Source organism: Diabrotica undecimpunctata, chromosome 5 (genome assembly GCF_040954645.1).
Source record: "Diabrotica undecimpunctata isolate CICGRU chromosome 5, icDiaUnde3, whole genome shotgun sequence".
Classification (NCBI taxonomy): domain Eukaryota; kingdom Metazoa; phylum Arthropoda; class Insecta; order Coleoptera; family Chrysomelidae; genus Diabrotica; species Diabrotica undecimpunctata.
Genome location: NC_092807.1, coordinates 75511577 through 75533261, shown reverse-complemented (window position 1 = coordinate 75533261; position 21685 = coordinate 75511577). Strand labels below are relative to the sequence as shown.

The following is a 21685-nucleotide window of genomic DNA, read 5'->3' as shown; positions in this document are numbered from 1 at the left end:
GCCAAAACTAAATCATCTACTATTGCCAAAACTAACCATACCTATTTAATAAAAGGAATGAAAAAAGTGCAATTGTTGATACAATCACTGATAACATCATCCAAGACATAGCTACTTAGAATGGGTGAAAGAGTAGATCCCATAGGACTACCAAAAATTTGTTTATAAAACACACCATTAAATATAAAAATATTAGAATCAAAAACAAAGTTAATGAAGTGTTTTGAAATGTAATAAGTCAATATTAGTATGTTGCGAAATCTCATTCCGATGTTTTTCAACACTACTTATGATTAAATCTAAAGGTAAATTGGTAAAAAGAGATGCTACATCAAAACTAACTAAAACATAATTTTGTGGTAATTGGAAATTATTAATGAAAGAACTAAAATGAAATGAATCTTTAATGTAAAAATTGTTGTTTAAATTATAAGCATTAGTTAATATGTCAGTGAGGAGCTGTGCTATTGGTCCATTAGGAGGAAATAAAGATGAAACTATTGGTTTCATAGATAAAATTGGTTTATGTATTGTAGGTAGAGCATAAAACCGCGGAGCAATAGAATAATATATTTTTAGCTCTTTTGCCTTTTTATTATCAATAATCTTTTTGTTTAATTTAGATACTAACAGTTTGCTTTTTGTTGCAAAGTACAAACAGGACTCATTCCAAGTGTAGTGTAATACTTAGTATTGTTACACTTCTTGAAAATTAAGTTTATTCAACACCAACAATATTACAATACCTACAATATAACTTAACTGACAACTATATAATTATATATTTTCTGACGTTTTAAACTTCACTAGACATTTTTAAGAATTTTCGATGTCATCTTGAATGTTCTCCTCTTTTTCGTCAATGGACTTTTCCTATGTGGGATAAATCTTTCGTAACACTGCTTCCTCCTTTATAGTTATTCGCCTCGAATAACTGGACTATCGGGAATCGATTGAAGCCAACGAGGTGGATCAGTTCCATGGTATGGAGCTAGTCTCTCGATATGAACTACCTTGGGTTTACTTCTAGCTGAAAACTGGATGCTATAGATTAGATCATTTATTTTCTGCAGGACGGTATACGGGCCTTCCCAGTTTCGTTGAAGTTTCGGACAAAGTCCTTTCTTACGTGTGGGATTGTATAACCATACTGGGTCACCTCTTGCGAAAGTTGTACCAGTAGCATGCATGTCGAGCCTTGCCTTGGCTTTATCACTTTGAAGCTTCAAATTTTTACGAGCAAATTCGTAGACTTTTTCTAATTTTTCTTTCAAATTTTCAATGGATGTCGGGGATGAACGTTCTTCTTCACAGGGAGGCAATCTTCCGAAAATAAGATTTTGAGGAAGCTTCATTTCTCTTCCGGTGATCATCATTGATGGAGAATAACCAGTTGCTTCATGTTCGGAACTTCTATAGGCTAACAGGAATAGAGGAATTAAACTATCCCAATCTTTTTGATTATCAGAGACAAACATTGAAAGGTATTGACAAACAGTTCTATTATGTCTTTCGACCATTCCGTCTGATTGAGGATGGAGTGGCGTAGTGCGAGTTTTCTTAATACCCAAGATTTTCATTAATTCTTGCCATAATTCTGATTCAAAATTTCGTCTTTGATCAGAATGTAACTCTAAAGGAACTCCATGTCTTGATACGACGTGTGTTATAAATGCTTCTGCTACTGTAGTCACTTCTTGATTAGGAAGGGGTACAATTTCAGGCCATTTTGAAAAATAATCCATTGCTACCATTAAGTACTTGTTCCCTCTCTCTGTCATCGAAAGTGGACCAAGAATATCCACTGCAAGTCATTCAAAAGGCTCTCCGGAAAGATATTGTGCCATTTTACCACGACTTCTTGTTCTAGGGCCTTTACATAAATCGCATTTCCTACACCAATCTTCTACATCTCGGCGACAATTGATCCAGTAAAATCTGTCTCGAACTCTCGCCAGTGTTCTTTTGACTCCAAAATGTCCTCCAGAAAGGCTGCTATGAAGTTCTTGCAACATACTTTTAATGTGTGATTTCGGCAGTACCACTTGTTGAACTATACGTACTCCATCGGGACTTTCCCACTTCCGATATAATAGACCATTGGAAAGATACAGAGATTCCCATTGAGGCCCATTGAGACGCTTTTGTAGTTTCATTGTATTTGGTTATTTCCTGCCAAATAGATCTTACTCCATTTTTAAGCCATTCTCGTATGATTTTTAACTCATTATCTTTCTTTTGACTCTTTTTAAGGTTTTCCAGGAAAATCTGATCATTATCTTCTTCCTGTATAACTGTGGTTACCTGGAGACTTACTTCTTCGGTTATGTTCTCTTTATCTTCAAGTCTTTTACAGTACTGGCATTGTCGTTCCAAACAGGGTCGCCTAGAAAGAATATCGGCATTGTTATGGAGACGCCTTTTTCTATGTACTACGTCGAAGTTATACTGCTGGAGTCTCTCTATCCACCGAGCCACTTGTCCTTCTGGCTTCTTAAAATTCATTAGCCACTGTAAAGCGCTATGGTCAGTTCTAACTATAAAATTTCTGTTATAAAGAAAAGTATGAAAATGTTCTAGGGCTTTTATAATAGCTAGGAGCTCTTTTCGGGCAACACAATAATTCTTTTCAGCCTTTCCCATTGTTTTACTAAAATATGCAATAACTTTTTCTTCGCCTTCCTGTTCTTGTGATAATACTGCGCCAATACCATGCTGAGATGCGTCACAATCCAACAGCAATTTGCCATCTTCTCGTGGATATGCTAGAATTGGTGCTGTTGTAAGTCGTTTTTTTAAATATATGAAAGCATTTTGACAATCCGGTGTCCAGTCAAATTCAATGTTATTTTCGGTTAGTCGATAAAGGGGCTTAGCTATGCGGCCAAAATCTTTAATAAATTTTCGGTAATATGAACAGAGTCCAAGAAAACTTCTAATTTCCTTTTTATTTCCTGGTTTAGGCCAATCTTTAATAACTGAAATCTTCTCTGGATCAGTTTTAATTCTTTCTACTGAAACGATATGTCCTAAATAGTATGCTTCTCTTTGAAATAGTGAACATTTCTTATAATTTAACTTTAAATTGGCATTTCTCAATCTGTCAAATACCTCGCTTAAGTTTTTCAGATGTTCGTCAAACGTTTTGGACATAATCATTATATCATCAATATATATCAGACACGTTTTCCAGGTAAGTCCTCTTAAAACCATCTCCATTAGCCGTTCAAACGTAGCTGGAGCATTACACAGACCAAATGGTAGAACCTGAAACCTATAGAAACCACGGCCAGTTGAAAAAGCAGTTTTGTCTCGATCATCAGGATGTACTTCTACTTGCCAGTAGCCACTTTTTAAATCTAGGGTAGAAAACCATTTAGCACCTGATAGAGTGTTTAGTGTATCATCTATTCGTGGCAACGGATAACTGTCTTTTTGTGTAACCTGGTTTAATCTTCTGTAGTCTACACAAAAGCGAGTAGATCCGTCTTTCTTAGTTACTAAGACTACTGGTGAACACCAGGGGCCCGAAGCTTCTTCGATAATATCAGCATTTATCATGTCTTGTATTATGTTTTCAACTTCTTTTTGTCTAGCAAATGGCAATCTCCGTGGCGCTTGACGAATTGGTCTTGCATCTCCAGTATAAATTCTATGTTAAACTAAACTAGTACGCCCTGTAGATTTCTCGGATTCAAAAATGCCGTAGTTTTCATTAATAAATTCGTTAATTTTGTTTAATTCTTTAGTTGTTAAGTAGTCAACATTTTTGATTAGTTGTTTCACTACGCTAGCGTCAACTGGGTTACTGGAAGCTGTATTCTTTTTTAAATATTTTTCGCACTTGCTTATTTTTTCTATTGGTGTACAGAATGCTATTTGTTGTTCTTTCTTCAATTTAAAAGGCTTTTTAGACAAATCAGCAACCCTTACTGGAATCATCTCATCTACATTAAAAAGGCATCTGGCTATCAAAATTCCATCACTAACTAGTTCATCGCTTTCCACAACGCCGAAATGTAGACCTTCAGGTTTTTAACTCAGTCTCGCCAGGGTGATACTTTCAGAATTTTGAGGAATTTCGGTATCCTCGCTCACTATAACTCTTACTTGAGGTACCGATTCTTCCAAATTTAGGACAATTTCTTCATTTTCAATTAACAAAATTTTATTTTGAAGATCTATGATAAATTTGTTCTGCATAATATCCATCCCAAGAACGCATTCGTCTTTAATATCGGCTACAAGGAAAATGTGTTTTATCAAGATGTTACCAATCTGTATGGTTGCCGTTATCTCTCCATGAATTGGAATAGTGTGGCCTGAAGCTGTTTCAAGAACTAAGTTTATTTTAGTGGGTTGTAGTTTCTCATTCAGAAATCCGGTTCGAATAAAGGATCTGGTTGCACCGGTATCAATAATAAAGGTGCATTTTTGATTCTCAACGTAGCCCTTAAGTAATAAATTCTGTTCATTTTTATGTAAAGTGTAAGTGCGAATTTGGGGGCTTTTATTAGATACAGCCGACACCCGCCCCTTAGTGTCGACTTTTATTCGTTTCCCTCGCTATTGTTTGCGTATCTGTGGTCAGTTGTGGGAGATCGATTTCTAAGAGACCTATCTCTACTAGTATTTCTAATTGGACTATGTGATGGGCTTCTGGATGTCAATCTGGACGACCTTCTAGCCTCATTCTTTGGATGTTCTCTCCTTGTTTGGGATCGGCTTCTGCAATTGTTTTGAAAATGTCCTATTCTCCCGCAATTAAAACATCTTCTGTTTTCATTTCGAGGTTTTTGTTGAAGATTTTGCAGTATGTTTAAAATTTGGGATAAAATAGGTTGTTGGTTATCTGCGGTTGTGATTTCTTCATTTACTTGAAATCTTATTTCTCTTAATTTTGGGCGAGATCTGGAAATGCTTTTTGCCGCTTCATACTCCTGGGCTGAGACTAGTGCTCCATTTAGCGATTTGTGATGTTGTAATCGGAGAGCTTGTTGCATTTCAACATCCTGTAGTCCATCTATGAATGCCTGTATTCTAATTTGTTCCAGAAAATCTTTAGGTGCCTGAGGGTATGACAAGTGCAATAGTCTTTTAATGTCGGCTTCTAATTCTTGCAGGCTTTCGTTATGTTTTTGATATCGAATTTTTAGCTGACTTTGGAAAACCTGCTTTAGATGCTGCTGGCCATATCTTGTCTCTAAAGCTTCAACGAGAGAGGTATAACTGGGTGCATCTTGGGGAAGGAATTTCAAAACGGTTGCTGCTTGTCCTCGAAGCGACACCACCAAAGAAGCTACCGTTTCTTTTTCATTCCAGCCATTTGCTCTAGCTGCAGCTTCAAATTGAAAACGATAAGTTTCCCATGCTGTCTGACCATCGAATGAGGGTGGTTTTAAAAATTTACTAGTTCTAATTGTACCTGGTTCAATTATGGAAGGCGATGAAGCTGTTTGTTTAGATTCGACGTTAGTTACTGAAACATTAGATAAAGAAGCTTGGGTATTAATTTTTTTTTTCTAACTCAACTATTTGTATTTGTAAATTAGATTTCAAATCATTTTGTTGTTGTTCTATTTTATTTTCAAAATTGTTTTGTTTTTCTTCTAATTTATCTATTTTACTAATGATTTGACTTATCTCTAACTGAAAACTTTTGTGAATTTGGGATAAACCATCTATGATTTCTACCTCTATTTTTTTACGCCTCTCCTTTTCCTCTTCCTCTTCTTGCCTACGCTTCTCATTTTCCGCTTTCTCTTCTTGTCTACGCTTCTCTTCATCTTCTTTCATTTTTAAAAACCATGCAGGGGGTCCGGACGTATCCATTTCTTTGTCAAACTCAGTGGATCTTGTATTTTCCATTAACAACTGCTAAATATTTCTTTATCCCACCGCTGTCACCAATGTTACACTTCTTGAAAATTAAGTTTATTCAACACCAACAATATTACAATACAATATAACTAACTGAAAACTATATAATTATATATTTTCTGACGTTTTAAACTTCACTAGACATTTTTAAGAATTTTCGATGTCATCTTGAATGTTCTCCTCTTTTTCGTCAATGGACTTTTCCTATGTGGGTTAAATCTTTCGTAACAGTATCATTTAAGAGTTCCCCAGTTTTTTTGCAGATAATCCTCTTTATACTGTAACAGGTAATAGTTACGTTACCTTTATCGCTTTTGACAATGTAAATTTCAGGATTGTTTTTAACGAAAAGTTTAGTTTGTACATAGTATTTATTTAAAAAATGATATTGACTTCTTTATATAAAAAGTTTGTAATAACGTTTGTACATTTAGATCTAACAAAATCCTTTTGACTATCATTAAGTGGTCTGATTATTGATTCAATATCAGAAAGTAAATTTGGAATTCTAATATCTGACTTAAAAGGACATAAAGAAAATTTAGGTCCTAATGCTATGGAAAGGGTAAACTTTGTTGCCAAACTATCCACATTTAAGAGAGGCGTATTTGAACACCTAATTGCTTCAAAATATTTATAAAGGACCACTGAAGCAATAAAACAATTAAGAGGTATTTTCCTTCGATTTATTTACAGTGAACTTAAGGGCTGATTCAAACATTGACAATTATCGCAATTCTGACAGTTACATAAAGAGTTATACAAATATTAGCTTTACAGTGCTGAGAGGCAGTAACAGAGATACATAGAATTGAGAGAAACAAACTGATATACGACGTTTAACACAAAACACCGGGTTTACAAGCGCATTTATTACTTACGCACCACGCACTTTTTGGGATCGACAACACACGCCCGGCCTTCACTTGCCGAGAGGCAAACTGTCACTGTCTAGTCCTAGTCCTAAGTTATATAAAGCGGGGAGTAGAGTGTTTATGATGTAGGGAGTCAGTCGCACACACGTCAACACGACAGCTGACGACATAAGCGCACAATTCGATAAAATAACTATATTATACAGGTTGCTTTTTACAACATACTGCCCCCCGTTGAAGCACTAGCTTTAACATTATAAAAGACATTAAAAAGAAAAGAGTACATAAAAAAACCAATATGAGTAATAGTATACAAATTCATACAAACAACATATTATGAGTAAAAGTACTAAACCTAATAACATTAACATAATCCTTCACTAGGAAGAGGACACAATTTTGTTATCGAGCGTTTGAAAATCCCATCCTTAGTTTTAACAGATGCAATTCTCACTCGGCCATCTTTACCCGGAAAGACTTCCATCACTCGTGCCAATGACCAGTAGAGAGGAGGGAGATTGTCTTCTTTAACTAGCACAAGGTCATTGGGTTGTAAATTTTTAAATGGGAGAAACCATTTTGGACGATTTTGAAGTCGATTCAGATAATCAGTCGACCACCTTTTCCAAAAAAGTTGCTGGAGCTTAGAGAGATTTTGCCAGATGCTAAGTCGATTTTCCGGGATAGATGTATACTCCTGGTCGGGTAGCGAGGTGAGAGACCTTCCAATCAGGAAGTGACCAGGGGTAAGATATGTGAAATCGGAGGGATCATTAGAGAGGGCACAAATGGGCCGAGAATTAAGTACGGCTTCAATTTGGGTAAGCACGGTACTGAATTCCTCGAATGTAATTTTGAGATTGCCCAACAATCTATAGATATGATGTTTAGCGCTCTTTATAGCGCTCTCCCAGAGTCCTCCATGATGAGGAGATCGAGGTGGTATTGTTTTCCACCGAATTTGAGAGGAGGCTAAAAATTCCTGAATAGAAGAGTTAGTTTCCTTATTTTTCAAGAAATTGTAGAGTTCGAATAACTGATTTTTAGCCCCAAGAAAGTTTGTCGCATTATCAGAGAAAATAGTCTGAGGGAGACCTCTGCGACTGATAAAGCGCTTGAGAGTGAGAAGAAACGCTTCTGTTGTAAGCCCACTGACTAATTCTATATGAACCGCACGTGTGGACATACAGACAAACAGAGCTATGTATGACTTTATCAAGGGACTTTTACGAAGTTTAGAGGCCTTTATTAGAAAGGGACCACCAAAATCCAAACCTACATGAGCAAAAACTTGAGCAGAGCATAAGCGTTCCTTAGGTAAATCAGACATGATTTGAGCTAAGGGTTTGGCATTAAACTTGAAACAAACATGACATTCGTGGACTATCCTCTTAATCTCCCGTAGACCATTCAAGGGCCAATATCTAAGGCGAACTTGAGAGAGAGTATTCTGAGGACCTTCATGATGGAGCCTGAGATGTTCTTTTTTGAGAATTAGACGAACAACATGATTTTTTGAGGGGAGGAGGAGAGGATATTTTTGATCAAAGGTAACTTCGGAATACCTAAGACGTCCACCTACACGGAGCATTTCATTTTTGTCAAGAAAAGGAGCAAATTGTAAGAGAGACTTATTAGAAATAATCTTATTGCCTTTGAGATCAGCAATTTCTGAGGAAAAACATGAGTTTTGCAATAATTTTATAATTTTCATTTCGGCATTTTGAAGTTCAGATACTTCAAGTGCACCGGATAATTTTTGAGTGCCAGACTTTGCGTTATTACCAAATCTGAGTACATAAGCTATAGTCCTTACATATTTCGTGAAACTGGAGAACCTTTCAGAAAGCATGACAAAGAACTCAAATTGAGCACTTCGAGTGTGAAGAACAACTTTTCTTTCTTCAGGTAATTTATTAGAATTAAACTTCGGACTATATTCAGACAAATTTAGGTCAAATGTTTGCAAAAACTGAGGACCGTGAAACCAAAGAGTGGAGTTGAGTATGTTAGAGGGCATCATTCCTCTGGAGAGGATGTCAGCAGGGTTGTCTTTAGACTTTACGTGTCTCCAATGAGAGTGAGAAGAATTTTCTTGAATTTGAGCTACCCTGTTGGCGACAAATTGATTCCATCTGGAGTGATGTGATCTGAGCCACGCCAAAACTATCTCAGAATCGCTCCACATGTTTATAGAGGTAATAGAGGGCAATTTATCCTTTATGATATCAACCACCTTTGTGGTGAGCTTGCTAGCCAATAAAGCACCCATAAGTTCCAGCCTTGGAAGCGTTATGGTCTTTAAAGGAGCAATACGACTTTTCGAAACAATAAGAGAGCACGAGATATTTTTTGATTTGTAGATGACCCGTATATAACAACAAGCAGCATATGCTTTCAAACTTGCGTCAGAAAAAGAGTGAATTTCAATAGAAGAAATTTCATGACATGAGAAAAGACATCTGGGTATGCTTATGTCTTTGAGAGCAGCGAGATCAGTTATAAACTTCAACCATTCATTTAAAATATTTAAATCCACGGAGTCATTCCAATTAATTTTAGAAATCCAAATTTTTTGCATAATAATTTTAGCAAGAACAGTTACGGGATTAATGAGCCCTTGTGGATCAAAAATTTGAGCGATAATAGAGAGTACTTCCCTTTTTGTGTAATTATCCTTTATTGATAATTGAGGTACAGAAATTGAAAATGTATCAGTACTGGGGTTCCAACAGAGACCTAAAACCTTATTAGAAGCATTCTCTGGTGAAATAATATACGCAGAGTTTGTAGAGAGAGTAGAAACATTTTCCAAAAACATTTTTGAGTTAGAGCACCATTTATGAAGAGAAATGCATGCCTTGTTGAGTAGGTCAGTTATCTCATTATGAGCCTTAAGAAGAGTTTGCGTGTCATTGGCCCCATATAGAATGTCATCTACATAGCATCCTGTTAAGAGAGCATCGGAGGCCAATGGGTATTTGTTTTGATGAGTTTTAGCTAATTCCATCAAACAACGAGTACTTTGAAAGCTTGCGCTTTTTGTTCCATAAGTTACGGTTTGAAGCTCAAGACATTCGATGTCCTGTTCTGGAGAATCCCGCCAGAGGATATTCTGCAGGAATGTGTGATCAGGATGAATTCGTACCTGCCTGTACATTTTTTGTATGTCGGAAGTGAAGACATAGGTATACAATCTAAACCGAAGGAGAATGTCGAAAAGTTCAGGCTAAAGAGTTTTTCCTTTCAACAGGATGTCATTAAGAGAATAGCCACTGGAACTTTTCATGGAGCCATCAAAAACCACCCGTAATTTGGTAGTTAATGATTCTTCTTTTATGACAGAGTGATGAGGTAAAAAGTATTTATTTTCTAAGTGCACATTTGTGAGAGAAAGAGGAACCTTTTTGCCATGTCCAAGAGAAACATATTCATTGATGAATGCTTTATATTGAGTGTATACATTTTCGTGCTTTAAGAGTTTATTTTCTAAACTAATAAACCTTTTCCTAGCCATATTGTAAGAATTGCCCAGCATTTTATGTGCTGTTTCAGAAATGAGAGGAAGCTTTACCTGAAACCGACCAGAAGGTAGAATTTGAGTTGTTTCAGTGAATATTTGTTCAGCCAGATCCTCAGAGGAGGAGATTTTAACAGAGGGGGTCACTTCTTCGACTTCGAAGAATTGTCGAATTATATTATCGAGCTTATCTTCCTCAGATGTGGACTGGACAAATAAAGAGACATTTGACTGTGTAGGGGACAACTGTGAGCTATAAATTCCTTTGTGAAGTGCGTAAGGAGGTAAAGAACCAAACATAATGTACCCTAAGTGTGTGTTCTGGAGAACAGGGAGTCCTTTACCTAAACGTATTAAACCATCCGATAACAACTCGCTATATATGTCACTGGCAAGAAGAAGATCTATATTTCCAGGGACAGAGTAGGTGGGATCTGCGAGAGTGACTGTAGAGGGGATATTAAATTTACTTCTGTTTATGGATACCTGAGGGAGTCTACAAGTTATGTTGTCTAAAATACCACAGGAGATTTTGAAACCATTACCATTTCTTTTGTATGGAAAAATTTCTAGATCGACCATTTTGTTCGAGAATGAACTATGTTCAGAGATAGTAGAGATTTGTAACCTTTTGCTGTAAGGAGAGAGATTTAATTTTTGAACCAAATCTTTAGAGACAAATGACGACTGAGATCCACTATCTAAAATACATCTAGCGTGTATGGGTACGCCATGCTTTGAATAAATAGTGACTAGAGCGGTTGCCAGCAGAACATCCTGCTTTATTGACAGAGCAGAGAGAGAAGTCATCACATTTGAGACCTGAGAGGTTTGAGATTCAGAGAGAGAGACAGAATTACTTGGACCGGCTTCACCATCAGACCAAGTGTTTTGTACATTGCGAGAGGTTGCGTGATTTTGTCTTTGAAAAGATCTACTAGAAGAAGAGCTATTTTCATGGTCATTGTGCAAGAGTGTGTGATGCCTTTTCTTGCATATACTACATGAACGTTGAGACGAACAATTTTGAGAAAAGTGTTTAGTTCCTAAACAGTTGCGACATAGTTTGTTTTCATTAACAAATTTATACTTATCCTGTAAGAAAAGATTAGCAAATTTTGTGCATGCATAAATAGTGTGTGTAGCATTATTACAAAATACGCATGTTTTGGAGTATGAGTTATTTTTATTACTTGCCGAAGAGAAGAGAACCGTTTTAGAGTTTGTTTTAATAACTTTTTTATCGTTATTATCTGAGGAGTTTAACTTTTCCATAATGTCACACTTTTTTTCTAAAAAATCAAAGAATTGATTTAGCGTGGGAATATCTTTTGACCCTAACTCGTATTCGAAAGACCGGTGAGTAGTAAAGTCCACTTTTTGCAAAAATATTTCTATTAATAAGAGATCCCAATGCTCGATGGGTACATTCATATTTTTTAGCGCGAGTAAGGTCTGTTTTGCGGTGACCAACAATTCACGTAAGGCCTTTGCATTAGTTTTGACTAAGGATGGAACTTTCAAAAGACGCTGTATAAGCAAACTAATTACGCGCGATTTGTTTTCGTAGCGATTTCGAAGAGTCTCTAACGCGATTTGGAAGTTTTCTTCTAAAACTTGGATGTTTTCTACCAACTGGAGAGGTTCGTTGCGTAGAAAGGATTTGAGATAAACAAAACGCTGGACGTTGTTGAGTTCCGGGTTATTAATAATTAACGTCTCGAAGAGCTGATAGAATGCACTCCATTCTGAGAAGCATCCTGAGAAAGTTTGAATTTTAATTTCGGGAAGAGTCACTTTAGCACTAGCTAAACGTGGAGAAGTGGAACTGAACTGGTGTGAAGGAGGTTGGAGCATCTCCATTCTATGTTGAAGACCTGCCAGAGTTGAGAAGTACTTTTCTTCAATTTCTTCCCTATCGCGTTCTTCAGTGTTTTCTTCGTCCAGTTCCTCAATCTGATCCATGAGGTCATCATATTTGGCGTAACAATTCGTTAGTTCAGTATGACGGAGTTGGAACTGCAAGGGATCCGTTTCTTGAGTAGAGTTATCCCTTAACCAATTAGAGATACGAGAGATTTTTGATTTCAACGGTTTGCGTTGTTTCTTTAATTGATCCATTGCGGTTAGAGATGTATCGAATGAGGTCATCATATTTGGCGTAACAATTCGTTAGTTCAGTATGACGGAGTTGGAACTGCAAGGGATCCGTTTCTTGAGTAGAGTTATCCCTTAACCAATTAGAGATACGAGAGATTTTTGATTTCAACGGTTTGCGTTGTTTCTTTAATTGATCCATTGCGGTTAGAGATGTATCGAAAGCTTTGCGAGATATTTATCTATGAGAGATACACGAGAAATAAAAAATTTTAGAGTCTAAAACACAGCTTAGTCCACCCCGTATAATAAACAAGAGTCTCAGAAAATAATGTCTTTACGAATCCTGCGAAATATAAACTCGTCCTGTATACTAATAATACGCGTTCGAACTTTTGAATGTCCCTATACGCGTGATTATAAAAATATATCATGGAACGAACTCACCAAATTAATAGAAACGAATCGTAAAAAATCCATAAATCCAGTCACATCACATGTTTCTTGTCAGCAATTTCACTTGAGATTTTGAGATGCACCTCGAAGAGCGATAAATCTGCGATAAGAATGTTGAGGATGAACACTTCAAACACTTGCGTGGTGACGTAATGTTCCATGTGCCGTGAGATTGTTTATCTTATGTTTTTACGCAAAGTTCTATTTTGTGAAGAGCACTTAGTAATGAGTATTATTTTAATTTTTATGGGAAAAGAATTAAAATAAGAGAAAATTAATTTGATTTATGAAAAGGAATTGCGATAAACAATATATTCGGTTCGAAGAGACCACAAGATGATGGAAAGGGTAAACTTTGTTGCCAAACTATCCACATTTAAGAGAGGCGTATTTGAACACCTAATTGCTTCAAAATATTTATAAAGGACCACTGAAGCAATAAAACAATTAAGAGGTATTTTCCTTCGATTTATTTACAGTGAACTTAAGGGCTGATTCAAACATTGACAATTATCGCAATTCTGACAGTTACATAAAGAGTTATACAAATATTAGCTTTACAGTGCTGAGAGGCAGTAACAGAGATACATAGAATTGAGAGAAACAAACTGATATACGACGTTTAACACAAAACACCGGGTTTACAAGCGCATTTATTACTTACGCACCACGCACTTTTTGGGATCGACAACACACGCCCGGCCTTCACTTGCCGAGAGGCAAACTGTCACTGTCTAGTCCTAGTCCTAAGTTATATAAAGCGGGGAGTAGAGTGTTTATGATGTAGGGAGTCAGTCGCACACACGTCAACACGACAGCTGACGACATAAGCGCACAATTCGATAAAATAACTATATTATACAGGTTGCTTTTTACAACATGCTAGACATTTTTTTCAAAAGGAAAATGAATTAGATTTTTAAACTATAAAAAATTTTATCTTATCAAAAGCTTCTATTTTTAATTTATTAAACATATTAATTTGTATTTTTTTAATTTTATGAAATTCTGTATTGTATTTAATTCTTTGTCTACGATTAAATTCATTAAATGTGTGGAAATTTAAGACATTATAAGCCTTGGTACGTAACTCATGTAGGTAATTGTTTTTCAAAAAAGTTAATATCAGCAAAAGTGATCTTAATCTCTAAATTAATAATATTTCTTCCAAACCTGTCACATAATTTCCGAGCATCATGATGAATATTCTCAGTGCGATGATGTAAAAGACAATTAACATTAACTAGGCCATTTGTAACATGTCCAGGGAAACATCCATTAGATCTACATTTCAACAAAAAAGTCTTCTGCTTGTGTAAAGCAGCAAGTTTGATGGTAATTCTAGTCCACTCCTTCAGAATTCTGACTGTGGATTGCCCATTATCGTTTCGGATGTCATCGAAAAAACCCATATTTTTCTACAAGAGTAAGAAAAAAAAAGAAGTACTTGTGACTCGTTTGGAAAAAATATGTAAATATGTTTTGGATGGATGTCAATAAAAGGGGCTATTAGGTAACTATTTTTTATCTCGAGCTTTCAATTGTGTTTACAATCATTTTCAAAAGCTGCTAAAAAATACAAAATATCTTACAAAGTGGAACTAGAAAAAAAAATTATATTTACTCACCAAATAAAATTAGTTTTGTTAATAAATTTATGCTGCTAAACATATTTCAAAAAACTATTCTAAAAATTTGCCTATCTAATAAATGTTTCTCTTAAATTTTGTAATATAATTTTGAAAAACTTTTTTAACACAAAAACAATTAATTTTTAAATAAGTTAAAATAGCGACCAATTACAAAAATGTCTCAATGTCACGAATGCTAACTTAAAATTTTCACTTTTGACTATATATATATATATATATATATATATATATATATATATATATATATATATATATATATATATATATATATATATATATATATATATATATATACCTATTATGTTTCCCTGGACATGTTACAAATGGTCTAGTTAATGTTAATTCCCCCTTTTACATCATCGCACTGGGAATATTCATCATGATGCTCGGAAATTATGTGACAGGTTTGGAAGAAATATTATTAATTTAGAGATTAAGATCACTTTTGCTGATAGTAACTTTTTTGAAAAACAATTATATGAGTTACGTGCCAAGGCTTATAATGTCTTAAAATTTCCACACATTTAATGAATTTAATCGTAGACAAAGAAATAAATACAATAGAGAATTTCATAAAATCAAAAAAATACAGAATAATAAGTTATATAAATTAAAAATAGAAACTTTTGATAAGATAAAATTTCAAGAAAAATGGTTTAAAAGTCTAACATCTATTCATTTTCCTTTTGAAATTAAAACATTTTTAGCATTATTAGCTAAATTTTCTTTGTGTCCTTCTAAATCAGATATTAGAGTTCCAAATTTACTTTCTGATATTGAATCATAGATAATAATCAGACCACTTAATGATAGTCAAAAGGATTTTGTTAGATCTAAATATACATTTACAATTACAAACTTTTGACATATAGAAGTCAAAGATCATCTTTTAAATAAATACTATGTACAAACTAAACTTTTCCTTAAAAACCATCCTGAAATTTACATTGTCAAAAGCGATAAAGGTAACGTAACCGTTGCATTGTATAAAGAGGATTACCTACAAAAAACTGGAGAACTCTTAAATGATACTGTAGCGAGATTAAATAAAACGAGCGGTTCGAATTTATATCTTCTTCTTCAAGTGCCATCTCCGCGGCGGAGGTCGGCAATCATCATAGCTATTCGAACTTTTGAGACGGCTGCTCTGAAAAGTTCATTTGATGTACATCCGTACCACTCTCTCAGGTTGCGCAGCCATGACATTCTACGCCTCCCTATGCTTCTCTTTCCTTGGATCTTTCCCTGCATGATCAGTTGGAGCAAGGTGTATTTCTCTCCACGTGTAATATGTCCGAGATATTCCAATTTTTTTGTTTTTATTGAATTTAAAATTTCCATTTCTTTGTTCATCCTTCTCAGAACCTCTTTGTTTGTGACGTGTTCTGTCCATGATATTTTCAGAATTCTTCTGTACACCCACAGCTCAAATGATTCCAGTTTTTTCATTGATGTAGCATTCAAGGTCCAAGATTCCATTCCATAAAATAAGGTCGAAAAAACATAGCACCTCGCCAACCTAACTCTTAGTTCCAGTTTTAAATCCCTGGTACATAGAACTCTTCTCATTTTGTTGAAATTTGCTCTAGCCTTTTCTATTCTTATTTTTATCTCCTGATTGTAATCATTTGTGGAGTTAATCATTGTTCCCAGGTATGCATATTTGTCCACTTGTTCGACGTTGGTTTCGTTTATTAGAAGACTCTCGTTATTTCTTTGAGTTTTCGATATTCTCATAAATTTCGTCTTCTTGACATTCATTGTTAGACCATACTCTTTTCCATACTCTGCTATTCTGGTCACCAGTCTCTGAAGATCTTCAATGTTTTCGGCTAAAATCACAGTGTCGTCCGCATATCTAATGTTGTTAATGGGAACTCCATTTACCTTTATTCCAGCTGTTTCACCCTCAAGAGCTTTTTTCAGGACCTGTTCGGAGTAGGCGTTGAAAAGAATTGGCGACAATACGCATCCCTGTCTTACTCCACATCTAATTTCAATTTCTTCTGACAGCTGTTCGTTAACACGTACTTTTGCTCGCTGTTTATAGTATAAATTTGATATGATCCTGAGGTCGTTGTAGTCAATCTTCTTTGATTTCAGGACATTCATTAAATGTTCATGTCGTACTTTATCGAATGCTTTATTATAGTCAATAAAACATGCGTATATATCTTGATTGACGTCCAGGCATCTTTGTATTAGTATATTAAGTGAAAAAAGAGCTTCACGTGTTCCTAGGCCTTTGCGGAAACCAAATTGTGTATTATTAACGTCTATGTCCAGTTTGTGATATATTCGGTTATGGATGACTTTAAGTAGTAACTTTAGCGTATGAGACATTAAGCTAATGGTGCGGTAATCGCTGCATTCTCTTGCGTTTTTCTTTTTAGGAAGACAAATAAAAATAGATGTCAACCACTCTTTGGGTAATACGCCTGAACTATAAATTTGGTTCAAAAGTGTCACTAAAACATCAATGTGCTTCTCATCTAGAATTTTTAGGATTTCTATAGGAAGCATATCAGGTCCAGGGCTTTTCCCGCTCTTCATTGTTTTTAATGCGTGCAATATTTCTTCTTTTGTAATATATGGACCTATTTCTTCTGACGTAAGTTCTATGTGCTCCAGATCTCCTCTTTCATCATCGAACAATTCATCGATATATTCTGCCCATCTTTGTATTTTCTCGTCTGTATGTGTTATAGCAGTACCGTGTCTATCCAGAATTGCACAGGTGGGATTTTGTTTTCTTAGTCCTGCCAGTTCTTTGACTTTCTTGTGTAGGTTAAACAGATCATATTTATTTTGAAGGTCTTCGATCTCTTTGCATTGCTCTTCAAAGTATTTTTCTTTTGCCTGCTTTATCGTCTTTCTAATCTCGTGGTTTATCTCTCTGTATTTATTGTTATCCTTGTTTTTAAATTGTCTCCGTTGTTCCATCATATTGAGTATCTCGTCATTCATCCATTCCTCTTTTCTCCTTGAGGAAGTCTTTAATATTTCTTTACAGGGTTCCAGTAGACAATCTTTTAGTCGATTCCAGTACTCGTCAATATCGTTGGTGTCTGTGTTCAATTTGTTGCAGTTCACATGCAGTTCATGTTGGAGGCATTCTTTTACTTTAGGTTCTTTAAGTTTTCTTGTGTCTATTGTATGGATTCTTTGATGTCTTTTAATATTTTTAAGGGTGAGTGTAATTTTGGCTATAAGTGGATTGTGATCTGAGGCCACGTCTGATCCAGGATATGCTTTCACGGCTTTAACAGCATTACGGTATCTTTCATTGATCATAATGTAGTCTATCTGGTTCCTGACTACTTTCTCCGATGTATCTGCGGGCGATCGCCATGTATACAGTCGTCTGTTTGGTAACATAAAAAATGTGTTTGTAATAATAAAGTTCTGCTCTTGACAGAATTGTAACAGACGGTCTCCTCTCTCGTTTCGATTTCCCAGACCATAGTTTCCTATACACTTTCCGCTTTGTCCCTTTCCAATCTTTGCATTGAGATCACCTAGGACTATCGTGATTTCTCTTGTTTTCGTTGTTCTCTGTGCCTCTTCGATATCTCGATAAAATAATTCTACTTCTTCTTCGTCGGCATTCGCCGTAGGAGCATAAACTTGTATCAAATTCAGTTTGGCATGAGATGTCACTAACTTCAGTACCATTACTCTTTCTGAGATAGGGAAATAGCATTCCACCGCTCTATTAGATTTTTTATTAACTATTACTGCCACGCCGTGTCTGTGTTGGTTATTCTCGCTACCGGAATAATATATTGTGGCTTCGTCTGTTGAAAAACAACCTGAGTTGGGCCACCTAGCTTCACTGATACCCAGTACATCGATATTCAACCTGTTCATTTCTTGAATAACATTGTGCATTTTACCTGGCTGAAACATGCTCTGAACATTCCATGTTCCTATTCTAGTGTTGGACAGTCTTATTTTTTCATCTGCGTTCTTTTGACAAGGAATTCGCTGATTAACGACCTGAGAGTCCTTGTCTTCTTCTCCCCTGCCGGATCTTGGCTTCCGAGGGCCATGATCAGTAACGCCGTTATTAGTTTCTAAAACCATGATGATTTTACTAGGGATATCCATGGGGATCTTTAATGTAGTGGTTTCCCCTTGCCTTCTACATCCTTATGCTGTTGACCAGTATATTGGTTCCTCCATCTTCGAGATCGATTTCTCAACCCCAGGACAAAAGGGTGCCCTACCACCTACCAATTCTTCCGCCCAGAGCCGTTGATTAGTAAGTGTGAGATTGCTTTATATATTTTATTTTTTATATTATAAAATTATATAAATTTATATAAATATATTTATTTATAAGTTTACAGTTCGGTACTCTCTTATCAACTCAAACCCTACTTCTAACATCGTTACATATATATATACCAAAAGTATTATTCTCGAATCTTCTGGGGTAGTCCCACCTCTAATTCGTCTCATCGAAACCGCATCGAAAGACGGGCGCTATTCAAATGCCAATTCTTGCGTTTTCTAGATTTATCCTTCTAAGAATTATGACGTATCGGAGATGGGCTATTTCGTTACAATACTAAGTATTATACTACACTTAAAAGGAGTCCTATTTGTACTTTGCAACAAAAAGCAAATTGCCTAGTATCTAAATTAAACAGAAAGAAATTTATTGATAATACAAAGGCAAAAGAGCTCAAAATATATAATTCTATTGCTCCACGGTTTTATGCTCTACCTAAAATACATAAACCAACTTTATCTATGAGACCAATAGTTTCATCTTTATGCCCTCCTAATGGACCAACAGCACAGCTCCTTACTGACATCTTAACTAATGCTTATAATTTAAACAACAATTTTTACATTAAAGATTCATTTGATTTTAGGTCTTTCATTAATAATTTTTAATTACTACAAAATTTACCTTTAGATCTAATCATTAATATTGACTTAATACATTTCAAAACACTTATCAACTTTGTTTTTGATGCTAATATTTTTATATTTAATAGTGTCTTTTATAAACAAATTTTTGGTAGTCCTATGGGATCTAGTCTTTCACCCATTCTAAGTAGCTATGTCATGGATGATGTTATCAGTGATTGTATCAACAATTGCACTTTTTTCATTCCTTTTATGAAAAGATACGTAGATGATTTAGTTTTGGCACTTCCTAAACACAAAATTCATGAAACAGTTAATATTTTCAACAATCATAATCAACATAATATACAGTTTACAGTTGAGGAAGAGGTAGATAATTCTCTACCATTCCTTGACATGAGAATTATAAGAACCACAGACAATGTGTTGAAAACAAGATGGTTCAGAAAACCCATGTGTAGTAATAGATTTATAAGCCATTACTCACATCATCCAAATAAGATGAAAATGAACCTTATAAAAGAATTAAAAAAGAACGTGTTTTAAGGCTTTCTCATCCAGATTATCTACAAGAAGATCTTCAATTGTTAAAAAATATTTTAATTGAGAACTCTTATCCTTCAGATATGCTACATAGGATGCTAAATTAATACAAACAATAAAGGTTATTGACAATATAAAAATAGCAACAAAGAACATCAAAACCATTTCATCTTTATATTCCAAAACTAATTATCGGCAATATCATTTTAAAGTCGTCTTTAAAATGTATAATGTATGTCTGAATTGTCAATATAAATGAGTCAGATAAAATTAAATTATTAGAAGAATTTTTCACCAAGTAACAAAAAAACAAAATTTGTTTAATTTACTAATGTTTGTATTTTGATAACGATTTCCGAAGGGGAAATTGAAACGTCAATAAACGTACTTTACGTTTAATTGTGGCTTGTTCCCATTTAAATAGTAATTACAATATATATCATTCAAAATTATATTTTTTGCTAGTGCACCAAGCCTTTAAAATCTTATTCGGCATGAAAATTTTTAGTTCAATTTAGTCTTAACGTAGTTATAGAATGGTATTGAGTTTCTCAGACTATATACAATGTAACTAAAGCAACCAACCTAATATTAATTTTTACAAATTACTTAAAGCTGATTATTTTTCTAATATTATTCATAAATGTTTATCCTATACATGAATGAGTGATAAAAACATAGCCTGTTTTTTCAAGAATGTTGGTATGTACCTTGATTTACTATTCAAGACAAACTGCAAACAAAATGTGGTTGCAATATGTTTTACGGCAATAATCTGAGGAACTTTATATATATATATATATATATATATATATATATATATATATATATATATATATATATATATATATATCTTCTAGCAAAAGCTTGCTATTGCTTCGATGTATTAAAAGCCAATATATGCCGTAGGAGAATAATTCGGTAACGTCTCGTGTTTGAATTGATAATCAACAGATTGTTGCGAACAGCGAATGCCTCTAATTGTTTCCCACTTAAGTGGTTAGCGTAGCAAAGTGCCATCTACTGTGATGGCAATGAACGAAAACGACCTAATATAGGCTTTTAATACATATATATATATATATATATATATATATATATATATATATATATATATATATATATATGTATATATATATTAATATATATATATATATATATATATATACATATATATATATATATATATATATATATATATACATTTATATTTATATATATATATATATATATATATATATATATATATATATATATATATATATATATTCTCCCTGGTGGGGTTTACAAGACAGCTTTCAATTACAATTTCGATCAAAATGTTTTCGGATAAATCAAATCTGTATAGGTTAACAAGAAATCGAGAAATATACCCGCTGTACCACTCAATATTTTTTTCAATTTTCCATAATTTCTCTTTAATCTTTTCAAAGATGAGACTTAAAATGAGTACTTTTTCCAATATATTTTAAGTCATAAGTTGCAGTACTAACATATTAATACCTTTAATCTAGTAGTAATCACTAGTAATAAATTAAATTTCACCATTTACTATATAGTAAACAATAAAGTTCCAATAAGGTGGATAACAAAGAAATTATGATAAGGTGGGTCAGTTTAACGATAGTTGTTCATGATGAAGTTTGTTCATCTAAAAATATCCGACCACAGACGCAAACTAGTAAAGAAAAAATATCCCACATGTTAATGTGGGATGCACTTCATAATATTCTTAAAAAATAAATTTCGCCTGTTTTAGAAAGTATTCTGATAAAAGAATT

At 34.4% G+C, this 21685-nt stretch overlaps 1 protein-coding gene across 4 annotated transcripts in view; it reads left to right on the top strand.

The window, feature by feature from the left end:
• LOC140441394 (uncharacterized) overlaps nt 1-21685 on the top strand; it is a 328584-nt gene that overhangs the window by 223702 nt on the left and 83197 nt on the right. The window lies entirely within an intron of this gene.